Genomic DNA, 18199 nt, shown 5'->3' on the forward strand with positions numbered 1-18199 from the left:
AATTACTCTTCTGAATCTATTGAGTCTTTATCTTATATGTTTTAACTATTATTGAACTCCATTCTAAAAAGTCAAATTGTCAGATTTTCAACTACCGTTTGTAGTGCTTCTTCTTTTTCACAAATGGAGTTTAACTTAATAAGGTAACTCGTGATTATTAGCAAACATTCTAAGACTCTCACATGTCTATTTAATCATCAATATACATCAAATATTAAAGTTTGAAATATATCTCAACCTGGTTTTAATCTACCTATAGGTATTGTTCTTATAATTTTAACAATAACAATCATTACCGCCGCTACCTTCCTTTTTCTTTCCCCCGCACTTGATTTCTTGCTCTCCTTATTACTTTAGATCTTGCACACCCATAATAGTAACATAATACATTGTCTAACTTTGTTTCTGTCTATTTTGCTTCTCCTGGTATCATGTTTGTACACATACATACTAGAAGTCTATCCTTTCGTTTTGAGCAATTAATACATGTATAGCCGTGAGGAATAATTTTTATTTAGTCAACTTTGATATATTCAATTATGCCTTTTTATCATATACATCTTCTTTTTATTTTGAAATCTCTATAAATAAGTGATCCTTATTTACATTTGCTCTTTCGTTCTAAATTCAGAAACTTTATATAAAATGCAATTTTCATTGTATTTTTCCTTATAATTAATACACAAGATGAATACTCTTATGCTTATAATTTTTCTATATACGGAACATATATGTGAAGGATATATTTCCTTATGTTTCTTCTTTTCTTTAAATACATCAAAAGTTTTGAATTTTACGATTATCTATTCTCTAAATGATTGTTTTTGTAGAAACACTAAACTATGAATGCATTATTTTCAAAGATTAACATTTTTACACCTTTCTTAAAATAGTATTTTACTTTGCAATTTTCAGTGAGTTCCTAAACTCTCAAACTTGTTTTCATAAGTATTCTGACTCCTCGTAAACTTGAATTTGTCCTGACTTAGACAATTGGACAATTTCTCAAAAGTTTAATACAAATATTTCTATACAAATTCCTTTAATGACGACTTAAACCTTTAACCTTAATTAATCTCTATATTATTTTACTACTTTGTTGGATCGCCACACATGTATCTTCACTATTTTGGAATTATTACACATTTTCATAATAGTGAGATTAATTATCATTTCTGAACACACATTTTGATAACAGTGAGATTTTTATCACTTCTAAGCACTTAAAATGCTATCTATACAATGTGATTTAATTTCTCATAAACTTTCATCGCCTCCATTTGCAAAAATGACTCTCTAAATATATTTATTTTTCGAATAAGGTTTTATTATTGTAAGAGTAACTATGGTAGTAAATATTGCTTCGGAAATCCTCGATCGTTTCGCAACTTATTTTATAGACGACACTTAAATAGCCTTTACATTCGAGAGGTACCAAAACTTCGTTGCTTACCCGTAGTGCGTATCTTTAGGAACTTACCCTCGATCGCTTCTTTTTCATTCATGCTACCCCTTCTTATTTCAGATTATATATATTTTCCATATTTATTAGCCAACCCGGAAGTGAATAAATTGTTCTTAATCCCTTCTTTATTAGATGGCGAATTTACACTTAGTGCTAATTTAGAACTCGACTTAAGGATCAATGCGGATTTAAGGCTCAGTGCAGTTAGTGCTTCAGCAAAACTTATAGCTCTCTTAATTCAGATAATATCTAACTAGATGATCTTTTTCGACTAGGTCGCCATGTTTGGATCATGATTTTCATGATCCTAATTTCTCGCAATCTAAATTGTAGAACTCGAATTAAGGAAACATTAATTTGACTATAGCTAAAGAATTGGGATTTTCCCTTGAGGAAATAAACCCGAAATAATCAAAGAACATTGCAAGTCACCACCTCTCCAACTATATAATTGTATTCGACTGAGTTCTAATAGAATACGTCACGAATTGAATTTCGGGGCGAAATTCTTTCAACCGGGGGAGAATGTGACAACCGTCAAAATTCGAGTCGGTTCTAGATTTGAATAAACTTAGTTGCACATATACGCACGACACATACTGGACTTAGTGACTAGAAGCTCAGTTATAACCTACTAGAAACTTGGAAGCAACTAGAAACAATGGATAATGTACTTAGATTTCACATTGATATGTGAATTCTACAACTACTTAACTGTAGAGGCTATCCATATTCGGGTCACTCTTTGACTCGAACACCTTCTCATGAATCATATACACACATCATGCACTTGACCTAGAAGTAGAAATTAGGTCAAAGTCTCATAGAAACTTAAGTCAGAGTTGAAAACTATGACTAGTATACTTGATTCCTCAATTTCGTTTGAATCTCGAATCCACTACATAGAATGCCAATAAACCGATAAAATAAGTTACAAATATTATTTATAACTATGAAAGAGTTATAATACCATAAGATAAATTGAAGTCTCAAAGATTCTATTGATTTTGATATCTAAAGATTTATTAATTCTCAAAACCCTAAAAACCCTAAAACCTAAATTTTATAAAATTTGACATCAAGAATTCTATAAAAATAGTTATGAAACTCATAATATTATCCTAAAACAATTAAATTCAGGGAAATATAATCAAGGAAAATAAAATTTAACTCATTAACATTTACCCTTAATTTATAAATCAAAAATCAAGGTTTTATGAATAAAAACTTGATTTTGGTGCACATTTTATATAAAAATTGAGATATTTTATAAAAGAACTTAAATTTTATAAAAGAAAATGAATGAGAAAGGGGTATTATACAAAAAAAATCGGATCCCTCTCTCCCCATATCTCTCTCTCACACTCTCATTGTCCAACACACACACATCTCTCTTCTTTCTCTCTCTAGAAAACTCTCTCTACCTTCTCTCTAATTTTTCTCTCCAAACATCACTCCATTCTCTCTTCCTCCCTCTAAGAACCATGAAATTTTCCAGAAAACAAACCCAAGAACACTCCTCAAACTCGAAATCTTCATCATCTTGTGGTATTCTTGAAGGTAAAATCGATTTCTACTTCACTTTTCCTTCAAGTTTTGCTCTTTTTCTTACACTTTCTCCTTCTTCATCTTCTTCAAACTTGTTTTATTTTTGTTAAAATTGTTTTTAGAACATGATGGATGTGTTTTAACACCATGCATGTATGATAAACAAGGTTGCATGTTCATGATCTTAGTGCAAAAATCGATTTTAAGGATTAAAACATCAAACTCAAGTTAAGAGTTTTTGAGAAACAAAATTTTGTTCATAAATGCATGTATACATTTTGATAAGTTTTAATCTTTTGATCTCTGGAAACATGACTAAAATATGAGTTTATCATGATATATTTAAAATACTTCAAAAGATTTACTCAAGGAAATGATGAAAACTCACTTTTCTAACCAATCATCATGCATGCAATCTGCCAGATTTCTTTACCTGACTTTAAACTGTCATATCTCACTCATTTCTTAACCAAAATTCGGGATTCTTTTTCTGAAATATAATATTTTGAGTTAGCTTTCAAACCCATCTGACCTCACTGGAAAATTCAAATATTTCGATTTTTAGAAATTTTTACAAAACTGTTGCTCAATCAGCACCTTTTTGTGAATACTAGTTTTGTATTGCATGTTCAAAGGACTTATTCATCACTAAAAGTCATTCAAAAATTTATTTTGAACTCTTAATATCATGTATTAATAGGTACAAAAAGATCTTGATTCAAAAGTCTTTGTAACATGTTGCAAAAATTGTCATAGTAACATCAATAATCTTTACATAAATCACAAGAACCAAGTTTTCTCTATAATTTATTGAGCCTTTAGGCATGGTTTTCAACATCAAAAATAAGAAAACAATTTTTCATTGTTATTAAATTGTACGAAGATGAATTCTGGAAATTTTCAGCTCAATATATATTTTCTTTATTTTTATATGAAAATAATAAAAAAATAGAGTGTTAAATCATATAAAATACTTACACTAGTAAATAAGTTCTGGAAAAATTCTTGGATGATCCTTTAAGTTAATAAACATTCCCCATGAAGTTTCAATGACTTTTGTTACTGTTTAGTATGATTTTTAATTTTCTTTTTATTTAGCTCTAATAAATCATAAAACCACTTTAGGGAATGTGAAAATATTATTTCTTATTTTTCGCAGCTTGTACCCTGTATTTAAGACTCAGAAAAATATTTTGGGAATTTTTCAAAATGTATATCTATTTTTCCATGATTTTTGTGTTTATAATGGATTAAAAACAGGAAAAATAGTTTTACTCATCCAAAATTAATAAAAATTTACCAGAAACTCTTATAATATGTTAGGATGATAAATAAAAATTTTGATGATTTTTATCTTCTGTATGCTATTTTTCTTTTATTTTCCCAAGATTTAATACACTTAAATGTACAAAAATCATAAACATTGTGTTAAACTTTTTGATAACACATATTAATAATTTTCCCAGATTATGTACACTGTAAAACAGTTACACAAAAATTATAAGAATTTTTCATGATAATTTACTATTTTTCCATGAATTTATGATTATTCAAGGAATTAAATGGTGAAAAATAGTTAGACAAATAAAAAATTCAAGAAAATTTATCTTAAGGTGTTTGACTTCAATTAAAAATGAAATACAAAGTTTGGGAAAGTTTAGAACTAAATTGATTTCGTTTTGAATATTTAATCATTGGAACACCTCTAAAATATTAAATATTAACATTTCAATAATGGAAATTTTCCACTTAAATTGTTATATAACAATTGATTCTTTGAAACTTAATTTCCATAGAAAAATGTTTGTAACTTATCAATATTAAATTTTGACGCATTATTGGCATAATTCTATTGTAGTAGTAAGTATACTAGTATTAGATTTCAATTAGAGACTCATTAGTGTGTAACATCGCTGTAGGAAAACGATAGTGGTACGAGTGGAGCGTAGATCAAGGCATCATTTGCATCATCTCAATGCATTGTGAGTATTCACCACTCCCCTATTTTCGGTTATTAAATGTTCTGGGGTGGAAAAGCATGTCCTAAACTATTTATGTTCGTTGTATTTAATTGACTCGTATAAACTTGACTACTATATTTTTGCATATAGTGAGTATTCACCACTCCCCTATTTTCGGTTTTTAAATGTTTTGGGGTGGAAAAGCATGTCCTAAACTATTTATGTTCGTTGTATTTAATTGTCTCGTATAAACGTGACTACTATATTTTTGCATATAGTGAGTATTCACCACTCCCCTATTTTCGGTTTTTAAATGTTTTGGGGTGGAAAAGCATGTCTTAAACTATTTATGTTCGTTGTATTTAATTGACTCGTATAAACTTGACTACTATATTTTTGCATATAGTGAGTATTCACCACTCCCCTATTTTCGGTTTTTTAAATGTTTTGGGGTGGAAAAGCATGTCCTAAACTATTTATGTTTGTTGCATTTATTTTACTCGTATAAACTTGGTTGCTATATTTTGCATATTGTGAGTATTCACGCACTCCCCTATTTTCAGCTTTTATGTTTTGGGGTGGAAAAGCATGTCCCGAAAAACTATTATTTGAATGTTGTATTTAAATTGATTTGTATCAAACATGATTGCTATTTTATTGCTATATCTCTCTATGTATGTCTATGCAACACGGAACATGAGAACTTATCGTACTAAGGCCCTTCCCTTATCTCTAACCATTAACTCTTTGAGCCAATGGTCATTATGGATAGCGCTATTAGGAATTGACAACTCCTCACTCGCCCTATTGCTGGAGTGCATGATACCATATTCATCTATGGAACGATAAGCATAGATCTTGATAGGGCTTCAGTCATAGGTTTGGTTGAGACTCATTGTTTGCTCATACACATACAAACTCGTTTCTCATTATAGCAATAAACTTGTTATTAATTATAGCAATGAACTTTGTTTCTGATTACAACAACGAACTTTTATTACTGAAAACTTATATACATGTTTTAGCAATGAAATTATTTGCTCCTTGTAGCAACGAAATTGATTGTTCATTTTAGCAATGAAACTTGTTTACTCGTTTGAGTAACGAACTTTATCTTCCATGAGAATATGAATGTTGCATCTTATTTGGGCAACATACTTTATCTCTCATGATGACAAAGAACTTTGTTTTTACAAACTTATTTACTCATTTTAACAATATACTTTTATTATTGGAAACTTTTATCAAAACTTTGATTTCAATTCATGGAACCAATATTATTTTGTTTATCTGTGAGTACTCACCAACTATTTTTATAGTTGACGCTCGTTTTACATGCTTTTTCAGGAATCATCGAGTAAGTGGCACTTAGGGACACTTCACTTTTAGGAGCATTCGCATGTGTTGTATTTCAATTTACATTGTAATTTCTTTTAAAAGTTGTTCAAACCCATTGTGAATTTGTAATGATTTTTAATACTATGGTTGGTGTTGTCTTTTAACTTTTGCGATGAAACCCTTTGTACTGCCACGCCCTGTGTTTCCGCTTTAGCGGGGTGTGACAGTTTCTGTGTTAAATGTTAAGTTTCATAACTTCTATTTATTTATTTATTTCTTTATGAATGTATGTTGATATGAATTGTGAAATAGGAGGACAGAACTTGTGTTGTTGTGTCAAGATGCAGGGTTTGTCAAATAGGAGGACTGGAGCAACAAGTATAAATATAGAGAGATCCCACTCACACAGTGTGTTCGCTTGATTGTGAATCTATTGTTCATTTGGTGTGCTTATGTGTTAATAATCTTGTGTGGTGATTTGTAGGTACTACTGGCACTTGATAGGATTGAACAAAAATGGTAACAATTTTCTCCATGTGATAATACTATAAAGATATGAAAACGAATTAATTTGGCCTATTTTTGCAATATGTGATGAGGTTTTATTATATTACAGGGAATCACACTACTGTTGGAAGCTCTTTCTTCTTTTAAGGGAGTCATTTAGGAGATAGCTTGCTAGTGCGGTTCCATTGTGGGGCAGGGTCCTTGAACTCTAAGATGAGTTTCATTATTAATTTATTTATTTCCATTTATCCTTGAACTCTAAAATGAGTTTCCTTATTAATTATTGTTAATATAAATTGTTTTCATAATGTTTCAATAGGGTTGTTGGAGTGCTAGCCAAAAGTTGAGAAATCCATCTATCAGAATCATTTTTCCCACTATTGAGAGGGTAAAAATGTCAAGTTGTGGACTTTTGGCTTCAAAAACATCCTGTGTTTCACACAAGTAGGATCACTAGCTGAATTTTGATGATGTATATATTTGTTATATTATTTTGTAAATCTATGTATTGAATTGATTTTGTTGTTGAACAGAAAAGTTGCGACAGGTTGTGACATTTGGGTATACTTCACGATGCGGTTCCTCATCATGTTGATAGAGTCGGGCATCCTATGCATGTTAATGTAATTTAAATAGCAACTTTAAGCATTTCTCTGCCTTAACGTAAACTAGATAGAACTAGCATTAAGGTGTTGGGTTTTGAGCATTCTAACACTCCTATGCTGTACATGCAACCCTATAAACCTTGGATCTATGTTTTCTCTATTATACATGCAAATATTAACTATTCCAAGGTTTCATCCTAACTAGCATATTATGAAGCACCTATACTACAAAGTTCTAGTTAGATGACATACCTTTTGATGTAGCTTGATGTCTTCAAGCTTTAAGAGCTTAGCCCCAATAGTGTGGAAGCGTCAAATGGAATCACAAATCACCAAAACACCTTGGAAGAACTTGACAGACTATGTATGCACACTAAAATCGGCCCACTCTTATTTTCACACACTTGTGCCAATTTTGTGAGCCAAGGACCCCTTTATATATTATGGAGGATTAGGGTTACATCCATGTAAACCCTAATACCCATGACCTTTCATTTACATAGGATCCTTGGGTTAAAAGCTCCATGGACCATCCATGAAAGCTTAGCCCAACCTAAATGAACTTGGCCCATTCCATATATATAAGAGTCCATATTTAATTAGTTCTTTTTGATCACTTAATTAATTCTAAATTAATTCTTGATCAATACTAATTAAATAATATGATTCCATATTAATATATTAGAACTTATAATATATTAATATAAATCATAAATATACTATTCTCAAAAGACTATCCATATAAATTGTGCCGGTGAAGTGCAACCCAAATGGACCATGTCGGGTCGGGTCAAGTACATACCAAATATAGTTATGGACTTAGACATTAATCCAACAGTCTCCCACTTGGATAAGTCTAAAACTATTATTGAGTATGACTTCAAAACCTAACTGGCAATCGTAGCTCTTAAAGCCGATGTCGAACTCTGACCTTGTCAATGACTTGTCCATTAGATAAGGGATCATATATTCGTCCATTGTAGATATCATATGGACTGAGACATGGATTATAATCATTCTCTCTGTCCATTTGTTGTTTCCTGATTTTCGATTTATGATGACTGACTGATTGAACAAATCAAATCAATCCTGGCTTGGCTAAGCACTCACATGTGTCATCGCTAAATCATCGAGGGGCCCACAGATATCGCTTTTATCCCGAAGGTAAAAGGAATGGATAAACTTCGACTCATATGGCTTGTTCTACTACTTGTTGAATCATACACAAAGGCACGTTTTATAACATCGAGTTACCAAATGCGTTTTCGTGCAATCAATGTATGACCAACTCATAGTAACAACTCATATCTCTAGGTTTGAAGAATATAAGATATTATCGTCTGATGATCACTCGTGATAAAATCCATGAAGTGATTCAAATGAGCACGGGTTGAATCCAATACTCAGAACTTATGAGCACTCATGAGTGTTGTAGCACCACTTTGTCCACCAACTTGGACCTCTACAAACCAACCCATGACAGTCTTGATTCATATCTACTTCCAACATATGACCGACTGTGGATGGTTTGAATAACTTAATCATTCAGGAAGAGCGAATTAGTTATTCTGGAAGTCAAAACATGCAAAGTGAAACACAAGAATAAATGAATCAAATATGGTATCAAACCCTATGAATATAAATAAACACTTTTATTTATCACCATACTGATTACTCATTATTCATTGTTTCGGTTTTATCAACTTTATACTTGAATTAGAAACACTAGTTGTCCCATGCTCCAAGCATGTACACTATGTTTTTCTTAAACAATAGCTTTGCCATACACCAAGTATACACTCTATGTTTGTCTATGATCCTTACTTTGTGAAATAAACCAATTGAACATAATTTCAATGATTCTAATTTCACACTCCCAAATCCTTATCGAAAAATGTGAGAATTTCAAATTCCTATCATTTATCGAAATTTGTTTAGATTTTAAACTTATATGCACTGACCCTCCTGTAATGAATATGTACAAAGTCACAAAGACTTGTCAACAGTCATTATAAGGTATTCCAATGGAGATCAACTCCATGGAAACGAAGTCTCATATTCAAAGTACATTGCTTTGGACATGCTTCTTGCATTAAGTTTTCTAATCTTACACAGATAACTTCCACCTATGGAGACAACTCCATATTCTCATTTTTACTATCACTTCTGAATAAGAGATGCCTCTTTTCTGAATATGTCAATATGGTCCTTCCAAAATTAGCACTATACTTCCAACTGTCCCTGAGCAACCAATCTTTGGTAAACCTCAGATTGTCCTCGATAATTGCTTAATCATTTTAGTCATATCCAATTCTAGACCTTTTCCCTTCTTAATCATTTTAGTCATATCCAATTAGCACTATACTTCCAACTGTCACATGCAATCGATCCTGTACCCAAAGCAAATGGTACACGATTCATGATGTCTCACATAAAGACATGATTCTAGACCAGTCTTTTGCTACAATATTTTTATTTGCCATGTTTTCAAAATTTGACTATGAAGAGGGATGCCGTAATCATAATCGAATTTTGAGAACGCAATATATAGAATTTCCTTAAGTTGAACCAATCCAACATGAAATTCATATATATATTCTTGACTAAAGATTATTAAGGTCTCAATCTAAGCCTTTAGAACTGAAATGAAGTATATCCTCTCCCTTAATTATAGCAAAACAACTTTTTCAATCCCTGCAGCCTCACGAATTGAAACTTTTGTCTTCTATAATTAACATTGCTAACTTGCAACACTAACAATAATTATCATGCTCCCACTAACATGATGATTATTAGCATAACACTTATGCTCCCACTAGCTTTGACATGTACTCAGAAATCAGCTGGACTTCTAGAAATCAATACTTTATTGACTTTCTTACCAAAGTTCAGATTTCTTATACGAGATGCTTTGATAAAACTTTATCAAAATCATACACCTTTCCTTAGATAGCATGCATGTGTGTCTAAACAATTTCAGAACTATGAAAAGGGATGCTGTAATCATAGTCTCAACTGTTTAGACCTTTTGCCATCTGCTTCAAATCTACTTGGTGGAAGTGTTTCCTCACCATCATTTTCATGAATCGGAGAGAAACCTTATGACCCTTAGATTTTATGGTGTATGTGTTATTATCCATGTGAATCGTCAAAACCATAGTCACAAGACAAGGATAATGACAAATCCAAACTCATATTAACTGAACTTATGCAATCTTAACGTCTTGCCACCTGGCAGTACAGGGCCTGCCATTGCTTCCAAGTTGTTATGCAACCAATTGAGAACTTTTAGAACTCCTATGCAAAGCCAACTTTAACTGGAATGGGCACAGAATATGTCAACACGATAGGTTATAAACCTCAAGTCGTGTGCTAGTGAAGAACCTCAGGTTTTATTCTTGATTAGTTCTTGAAATTCTTTTTAGGATCTTTAAGACTCCCACTATCCTCTTGACATATAAGACTATCTTGCCAAATATTCAAGAGATAGTGTGGATTCTTTATCAAGACAAACACTTCACACAATTGGCCTTAGTTGGTCTTTGTTTTATCCAAAACATCACAACTTACCAATTTCAAATGTACAAGAGTAGGACACTTTTACTCTTACATTTGACAAGTGTTTTAAACCTTTCTTTAAGATATGTCACTCAAGTTACAATCTTGGAGTATGACTCTAAGAATTGTTTTGGAACGAAGTATGACTCATCTTCTTGATCTAACCATTTCAACAATTCATGACTGCTCTTCTTAGTCATAAGAATGCACTAAGATGACCTTTAGAGGACTAATTGTGATATGATTTCTAAATCATTAAGATGATCACAAACATGATACTAAAGTACTCTCCCATCTTTTCAGATTTGAGAAACTTTTATCTTTCTGCCTAATTTGATTCTTCCCATTCGTTCTGCCATACATTGAGACTTTTCCAATGTTTCAGAATTATACTTAAACTTGTAAGTATAACCATATTTACTAAACTTTAGTAAATCAAATAGTCTTAACGAGCTTTGTGGTGGACATGACCAGTGCACAAGAATGTGTACTCGATCCCTTTAGTCCTTCACTTGACTCACACATCCATGTGAACAAGTAATTAGTCTTGATTTTCCAATGCTTGAAAGTTCTCATTCATCATACTATTCAACTTGCATGATTCCAAGTTTCGGTCCAATTGAAACTTGGGCGATGAGGAACTTTCCAGATTTGGTAAATTTAGACACTACCACAAATGAAAGAATCAAATCCATTTTCCAATATTGCTGTCAGTGGAATCATATAAGCAACAATTTTCCACAAATGCCATTGTAAGGATACTTCAAATAAATAAAATTAAACAATTTTCTTATATTTTAAAACTTTGCGTAAAAACTTATCCTTACAATCCACATGGAAAATTGTTGTTATCTATTCGTTAGCAATATATCATAAATTATTAAGCAACTGCTCAAAATTCTGATGCGATCGAAATCCACCTTCGCGATCAGAATCAGCATATACTTCAAGATTTCTCTCTATTCTTTGATTGTTAAAACATCAACATGTGACCCAGTCACATCATGTAATGAGGATCTCAGAATAGAACTTAACAGAGTTAGAGAATGGGCTCTACCTGATGTAGAGTCAAACTTATTGACTTTAACATCCTTAGGTAAATTTGGCAGCTTTGCAATCAACGCCCCTTCCTTTGGCAAAATAAACATATGGACCCTTTGGTAATGGGACTATCTCAGACTTAGCCTTTCTCTTTACCATTTGGTCAACCGGGTTGACTATGGCCAATCCCTTTCCATTGGGAAGATAATGCTTTTTCTGGATTTCCAGTGTCACCATTGTCACTGTCCATAAAGTTTTTGGGAATTTGATCTTCTAATCAAATTTGCTTTACTATCGTTCCAAATCATTGCTGATTCAGCAGCACCAAGCAAATAGATATGATCATTAAGGTTCATGTCATAGTTTGTTTCATAGTAGTCCCAAAGGAACTCACTATGTGACTTAGAAAGTGATTGAACATCCAACTTTCTCAAGACTTTGACACCCAACTCTCCCGGCTTGTCAATATGTGACTTCATCTCTAAGATGTGATCATACATAGACCTTGCTTGCCATTAGGGCTTGAGTGACCTTGAACTTGTGGGTTAGGGAGAATAATTGGAGGAGGTGGAGGAAGAGAAGTATGACTTCCATGAGCCAAACTCGGGAAGTCATATTCATTAGGAAAGCTTGGTTTGGGAAGATCATTGTTGTCTAAACCAGACATCAACAATGGGAGAAATTCACGTAAAGTTGATTTAAGTCCTTAATATAACACCCAATATGATATATTAAGGCTAGGACCCAACAAACTATTTTATAACTTGGAAGAGGGATGCCGTAATCCAAGCTATAAAATATTTAAAGGTAGGTGAATGACGATTCACCAATTTCCACCAAGATAAACGAAATGTATTATTAGGTTTTAATTGGTTTTGAAACTCCTAGATTCTTTTGACATTCATTGAACTTTTCAATGGCATGTTTCAATCTCGAGTGTGCCCTTCAGGTTTTGTGACTGGGATGCCGAGGATCATAAAACAAGGTGTGAAGTAGCCATGCAAATATACTTGGTACCCTTAATATTTACCCCTCAATCGATGTGCCGGTTAACCACACACGCTCCAACGATACTATGATAAACATTAAGTTACCCTTTGCCTACCTTGTTAAGTCCAGGTTAGTGTGCCGGTTAACCACACACGCTCCACTAACAGCTTAAACAAAGTGCAAAGTGTAATTTCATGGATTAGCACCTTATTCACATTTTCCTAAGTAACTAAGATTGGGAATTTATAAGTGTTTAGTTACTTAGTATTTATCATTATACTTATAATGAAGGGAGAATTATAGTCCTTGTCCTACCTGTTCGGCTAACGACCCTCCATCGGTCAAGGAAGCGGTGAGTGAGAGTGGACACCCATTAAACTGCCATTTTATAGGCAGTAACCTTATACCCCCCTTATAGACCGGCTTCGTGAATGAGGCCTACTAATGGTAAGACGACTTGCTCTTATACATATAATATATTAAACTTTTAATATTATAATAGTACAAGGGTGTATTTTAGACATTTAAAATACTTGGTGGTTTAATTAAACTAGACTTTTAATTTAATTAAACTCAAACCATATATTTATGGATTAATAGTACTCTTTTAATTAAACGCTTTAATTAACTATTAATAAAGTCCATAAGAGTTAATTTGAACTATTCAACAAAACATCATAATTCCAATTATTAAACTCAAAATTAAAACCATTTAATTAATTGTTTAAGTTATGAACCCAAGAGTTTTAGAATTCAATTCTTTTTTTCATAAAAAACTTTTCTTAAATTCCAAAACTTGAGGGCAAGTTTTCTAATTCTTGAAAACCTTTGGATTCCATAACTTATGGAATTAATGGTGTTTTATGATGAAACTTTTCATGTTCCATAACTTAAGAACAAGTTATGGAATTCTTTAAAACATTAACATCAAATTTTGTAACTACATAAAAACTTTGAATCAAATTTTTTTTTTTTTAAAAAAACTTTCATATCCATAACTTATCGAAGTTTCAAAAACCCTTAATATCACAACTTTAAAAAAAACTTTTGAGCTCCAAAATTTTATGACAAAATATGTAACTCCTTAAAACATTTAGATCAAACTTTTAAAACTAATAAAATAATCATATAATTTTATCTTTTACTAAATTTGACCTAATTCAACTCATATAACAAATGATTCAAATTTTACAAATAATTTGTTTTTCACAAAACAAGTAATTATCTTAAAATTTGACAAATGTCATGTTTTTTTTTTCCTTTTTTTTCAACTTGAAAATAAAACATTTGCATCAATATAACAAAAAACAACCCATGGCTCTGATACCACTGTTGGGTTTTGAGCATTCTAACACTCCTATGGTGTACATGCAACCCTATAAACCTTGGATCTATGTTTTCTCTATTATACATGCAAATATTAACTATTCCAAGGTTTCATCCTAACTAGCATATTATGAAGCACCAATACTACAAAGTTCTAGTTAGATGACATACCTTTTGATGTAGCTTGATGTCTTCAAGCTTTAAGAGCTTAGCCCCAATAGTGTGGAAGCCTCAAATGGAATCACAAATCACCAAAACACCTTGGAAGAACTTGAGAGACTATGTATGCACACTAAAATCAGTCCACTCTTATTTTCACACACTTGTGCCAATTTTGTGAGCCAAAGACCCCTTTATATATTATGGAGGATTAGGGTTACATCCATGTAAACCCTAATACCCATGACCTTTCATTTACATAGGATCCATGGGTTAAAAGCTCCATGGACCATCCATGAAAGCTTAGCCCAACCTAAATGAACTTGGCCCATTCCATATATATAAGAGTCCATATTTAATTAGTTCTTTTTGATCACTTAATTAATTCTAAATTAATTCTTGATCAATACTAATTAAATAATATGATTCCATATTAATATATTAGAACTTATAATATATTAATATAAATCATAAATATACTATTCTCAAAAGACTATCCATATAAATTGTGTCAGTGAAGTGCAACCCAAATGGACCATGTCGGGTCGGGTCAAGTACATACCAAATATAGTTATGGACTTAGACATTAATCCAACACAAGGATAAATGGAAATAAATAAATTAATAAGAAGATGTTCCTGATGAATTTGCATCACTCATACTAAAAAATAAAATCCACCATTTTTGCTTGTGATTTGTTATTCATGTGGTGCGACTGCCACGTGTCAACAGTAAATGTAAGTACTAAGTATAGTTATTCTCATTTTTACATATTGGGATTTGTTAGTTTATGTGAATCTAATGGTGCATTATTCAAATTTGTAGGTCTTGTTGATGTGCATAGTGTCAAGCATAGTAGCTCGGATGTTGTGAAGGTGGGCAACAAGTTCTTGTAGTTCAACTATTATTTGTAGATGACTTTCATCTCTTTTACATTTGATGTATTACATTCGTCTACTATTGGAATGATTATTTGTATGACATTAACTTTTGTGCAATGGATTGTATTTTTTGTATATGGTATTTTATTTTCTATTATGAGACATGAAATGCAAGTTTAATTTGAAAACTAGTAAATCTATAAATAATTTTTTAAAAAAAAAAATTAAAATTACGATACGCAAAAATGTGTGTCATCTTCATTTATGACATTGCCTTTCTTGACAGCGACTTTAATGATACGCATTGTGTGTCATAAATGTGCGTCGTAAATGCGCGTCGTCTATAGACGATGCGCAAAAGCGTGTCGACTCTCGTTATGACAGGGCCTTCCTTGACACACATTTGCGCGTCGTCTAAGCGTTTTACGACACGCATTGTGCGTCGTAAAAGGATGTTTTTCTAATAGTGTTCATAATACTATAGAATGAACATTGGAATCTTCGTGGAAGATCCAAGAAAATGAGAAAAGCTTGACATAGTGTTCATATTGAAATTCGTCATTTTCTTAAGGACAAAAGTGACGATAGATTCCAAAATTGAGATCTAACTGATGAATCAACCTGAAAACAATCAGGAAACACTCGATCTATCAAACTGATTGCAGAATCAAAACAAATCAATCAATTAACACAAGTTTTCTTAATCAATAATGCGAAAAACATCGAATCAGAAAGAGCGATTCAAAACTATTGAAAAAGTGCGAGAAAACTGATATTGACTGAATTTATCCTGCTCTGATACCAATTGAAGAGTGTTTGAATCGAGCTTAGAAAACAAAATCAATAACAGAAAGCATTACGAACATGATCGCAAATAATATTTGTTTGGCTCATTAAAGGTCTGAATGAGTACAAAATGTGACAACCCGAAACTTTGTCCGTTTCTGTTACGCGATTTCCGTTAATAAAAATTCGAATTCATTGACTTTTCCGTCAAACTTCTTGGTTTAGAAAATAATCTAGTTATAAATAATTAAATTATTTACGAGTCGGAACCAAAAATCGCACGGGAACCCGAATATCTCGAAAAACCAAACATTTTCGGTCTAAGTGAGGTTACGACCGTTTACGGCCGTGAACCCGTTTACGGCCGTAAACCCGTCCACCGACCACAAAACCACTATAAATATGAGACCTCCACCTTCATTTGAATAATTCTGTCCAAAAACTCTCTCCTTCTCTCTCTAGGAACCTTGACCGTAAACACCTAAACACACCTTCAAACTTCGGAAAACATCGAGAAACACCGTTTGGAGTCACTTCGGAACGTCTGGAAACGCTTATCTCTTCGAAATCAGCACCATTGTTCTTGAGTTTACGGTCCATCTTCAAAGACCGTAAACACTGTTCTTGAGTTTACGGTCCAAGCCTTCAAAGACCGTAAACACTGTTCTTGAGTTTACGGTCCAAGCCTTCAAAGACCGTAAACCCTGTTCTTGAGTTTACGGTCGTAAACTCATCAAGCCTTCAGAAACCGTAAACCCCAGTTTACGACCGTAAACCCCGTTCACGGCCGTAAACTGTCTGTTGACCGTAAACCCTAGTTTACGACCGTAAACACCTTTTAAGTGGTGCTTTTGGCGGAAAACCCACTTTCATCGATTCGATCAAGTCCCGGTAACATTCCTCAACCGAATACAAGTGTTCCTCTAACACTTTATCTAACGAAATCACTAATTTAGATACATATATGTATTTATTTGATAATAGGATTTCGTTAAGTGTCACGTGCGACAACTCGTGGATCTTCATTTCAGTCAACGCTTTCCCACAACAACGGTGAGTTCATACCCCTACATTTTCCGTATTTTTAATGTTTTCAGGGGGGGAATACAAGCTAAACATAAATGTTTTCAAAACTTATGCAAATCTCATATTTTAACCCTTTTGTACTGTGTTGAGCATAAGGGACGTGTTCACAAAAATTTGCATAGTTTTCCGGACACGCTATTCAATACATATGCAAACTATAATCGGTATACTTTGGAATTTTCTATACATAACGAGTACAGAAACTTTCACTACTAAACATATGCACTAAGAAAGAAATAGTTTACAGTTACATCACTACTTTATCATAGCTTTCATAACTGTAAGTATCACTATATACAGATTTTCATTACGATAGAACGCTATTACACTACATGTAAACTAGATTATACGATACTGTGAGGCGCTACTTCACTACTGTACCCTTAGGTGTACAGGGATAAATCCTACCACTGTATAACCAGAGTCTCCTGGAGGGAGAGCGTGAGATTTGTGAATAGATCTATTCTGGACTGACAATCCCATATCTGGACTGCTAGCTACAGTTAGGCGGGCACGCCTGAGATGTACAAATGTCATTTAACTCGACGCCTGAAGAACGTTGGAAAGGTCTCTAGTCATATCAAGCATGGTTATACGACTCACATTATGTATAAATCGCCTTTAGTTTACAACCTGGCACTCTTCAACAATTTTATTTTTACTAAATAAAACTGATACACGCTACGTATACTGGTTAAAGCCAGGGTTTTCAAACAAAATCGATTATGCAACGGTTTCACCTACAAAATACTTATACTTCATGATTAGTTTTAGCTAGTCACATGAGGTAGTATTTTCACATATCACTATAGTTTTCAGTAACGAACATTCATGGTTTTATACGAAATCGATAACGCTACCTCTTCACTAAAGAAAATATCGGATTTTCTTGGAAACATACAGATATTCATGGTTTATTACAGAACTGATAACACTACACTTTCACTA

This window comes from Lactuca virosa, chromosome 1, assembly GCF_052849685.1.
Source record: "Lactuca virosa cultivar CGN04683 chromosome 1, Lactuca_virosa_CGN04683_v6, whole genome shotgun sequence".
Lineage (NCBI taxonomy): Eukaryota > Viridiplantae > Streptophyta > Magnoliopsida > Asterales > Asteraceae > Lactuca > Lactuca virosa.